The sequence below is a fragment of the Oncorhynchus mykiss genome, chromosome 5 (genome assembly GCF_013265735.2).
Source record: "Oncorhynchus mykiss isolate Arlee chromosome 5, USDA_OmykA_1.1, whole genome shotgun sequence".
Classification (NCBI taxonomy): Eukaryota; Metazoa; Chordata; class Actinopteri; order Salmoniformes; family Salmonidae; genus Oncorhynchus; species Oncorhynchus mykiss.
Window position 1 is genome coordinate 68,117,942 of NC_048569.1, and position 3,134 is coordinate 68,121,075.

A 3,134-nucleotide genomic window follows, 5' to 3' on the forward strand; every position below is an offset into this window, starting at 1 on the left:
ATCTGCCTTCTCACATTCCTGAAGGGCGGTCAGCCTCAAATCGAATCAAATCAAATTGTATTGGTCACATACACGTGTTTAGCAGATGGTATTGCAGGTGTAGCGAAATGCTTGTGCTTCTAGCTCCGACAGTACAGTAATATCTAACAAGTAATATCTAACAATTACACAACAAATACCCAATACACACAAATCTAAGTAAAGGAATGGAATTAAGAATATATAAATATATGGATGAGCAATGTCAGAGCGGCATAGACTAAGATACAGTAGAATAGTATAGAATAGAGTATATACAGTGCCTTGCGAAAGTATTCGGCCCCCTTGAACTTTGCGACCTTTTGCCACATTTCAGGCTTCAAACATAAAGATATAAAACTGTATTTTTTTGTGAAGAATCAACAACAAGTGGGACACAATCATGAAGTGGAACGACATTTATTGGATATTTCAAACTTTTTTAACAAATCAAAAACTGAAAAATTGGGCGTGCAAAATTATTCAGCCCCTTTACTTTCAGTGCAGCAAACTCTCTCCAGAAGTTCAGTGAGGATCTCTGAATGATCCAATGTTGACCTAAATGACTAATGATGATAAATACAATCCACCTGTGTGTAATCAAGTCTCCGTATAAATGCACCTGCACTGTGATAGTCTCAGAGGTCCGTTAAAAGCGCAGAGAGCATCATGAAGAACAAGGAACACACCAGGCAGGTCCGAGATACTGTTGTGAAGAAGTTTAAAGCCGGATTTGGATCCAAAAAGATTTCCCAAGCTTTAAACATCCCAAGGAGCACTGTGCAAGCGATAATATTGAAATGGAAGGAGTATCAGACCACTGCAAATCTACCAAGACCTGGCCGTCCCTCTAAACTTTCAGCGCATACAAGGAGAAGACTGATCAGAGATGCAGCCAAGAGGCCCATGATCACTCTGGATGAACTGCAGAGATCTACAGCTGAGGTGGGAGACTCTGTCCATAGGACAACAATCAGTCGTATATTGCACAAATCTGGCCTTTATGGAAGAGTGGCAAGAAGAAAGCCATTTCTTAAAGATATCCATAAAAAGTGTTGTTTAAAGTTTGCCACAAGCCACCTGGGAGACACACCAAACATGTGGAAGAAGGTGCTCTGGTCAGATGAAACCAAAATGGAACTTTTTGGCAACAATGCAAAACGTTATGTTTGGCGTAAAAGCAACACAGCTGAACACACCATCCCCACTGTCAAACATGGTGGTGGCAGCATCATGGTTTGGGCCTGCTTTTCTTCAGCAGGGACAGGGAAGATGGTTAAAATTGATGGGAAGATGGATGGAGCCAAATACAGGACCATTCTGGAAGAAAACCTGATGGAGTCTGCAAAAGACCTGAGACTGGGACGGAGATTTGTCTTCCAACAAGACAATGATCCAAAACATAAAGCAAAATCTACAATGGAATGGTTCAAAAATAAACATATCCAGGTGTTAGAATGGCCAAGTCAAAGTCCAGACCTGAATCCAATCGAGAATCTGTGGAAAGAACTGAAAACTGCTGTTCACAAATGCTCTCCATCCAACCTCACTGAGCTCGAGCTGTTTTGGAAGGAGGAATGGGAACAAATTTCAGTCTCTCGATGTGCAAAACTGATAGAGACATACCCCAAGCGACTTACAGTTGTAATCGCAGCAAAAGGTGGCGCTACAAAGTATTAACTTAAGGGGGCTGAATAATTTTGCACGCCCAATTTTTCAGTTTTTGATTTGTTAAAAAAGTTTGAAATATCCAATAAATGTCGTTCCACTTCATGATTGAGTCCCACTTGTTGTTGATTCTTCACAAAAAAATACAGTTTTATATCTTTATGTTTGAAGCCTGAAATGTGGCAAAAGGTCGCAAAGTTCAAGGGGGCCGAATACTTTCGCAAGGCACTGTACATATGAGAAGAGTAATGCAAGATATGTAAACGTTATTAAAATGGCATATTTAAAGTGACTAGTGATCCATTTTTTAAACTGGCCAGTGATTGTATATATGTGTATATAGGCAGCAGCCTCTCTGTGCTAGTGATAGCTATTTAACAGTCTGATGACCTTGAGATAGAAGCTGTTTTTCAGTCTCTCGGTCCCAGCTTTGATACACCTGTGCTGTCCTCATCTTCTGGATGATAGTGGGGTGAACAGGCAGTAGCTCAGGTGGTTGTTGTCCTTGATGATCTTTTTGGCCTTTTACCCCGGGTGATGCATTGGGCAGACTGCACCACCCTCTGGAGAGCCTGTGGTTGTGGGCGGTGCAGTTGCTGTACCAGGCAGTGATACAACCCGACAGGATGCTCTCAATTGTGCATCTGTAAAAGTTTGTGAGGGTTTTATGTGACAAGCCAAACTTCTTCAGACTCCTGAGGTTGAAGAGGCGCTGTTGCGCCTTCTTAACCACACTGTCTATGTGGGTGGACCATTTCAGTTTGTCAGTGATGTGTACGCCGAGGAACTTAAAACTTTCCACCTTCTCCACTGTGGTCCTGTCGAAGTGGATAGGGGGTGCTCCCTCTGCTGTTTCCTGAAGTCCACGATCATCTCCTTTGTTTTGTTGACGTTGAGTGAGAGGTTATTTTATTGGCACCACATTCCCAGAGCCCTCACCTCCTCCCTGGTAATCAAGCCTACTACTGTTGTGTTGTCTGCAAACTTGATGACTGAGTTGGAGGCGTGCTTGGCCATGCAGTCATGGGTGAACAGGGAGTACAGGAGGTGGCTGAGCATGTACCCTTGTGGGGCCCGAGTGTTGTGGATCAGCGAAGTGGAGCTGTTGTTTCCTACCTTCACCCCTCGGGGGCGGCCCGTCACGAAGTCCAAGACCCAATTGCACAGGGCAGGGGTTCAGACCCAGGGCCTCAAGCTTAATGATAAGCTTGGAGAGTACTATGGTGTTGAATGCTGAGCTGTAGTCAATGAACAGCATTCTTACATGGGTATTGCTCTTGTCCAGATGGGATAGGGCAGTGTGCAGTGTGATGGCGATTGCGATTGCATCGTCTAGGGTGATTGGGCGCAAATTGTGCGTCTAGGGTGATAGGTAAGGTAGAGGTGATGTGATCCTTGACTAGTCTCTCAAAGCACTTCATGGTGCATAAAAATGTATCCATGCTTTT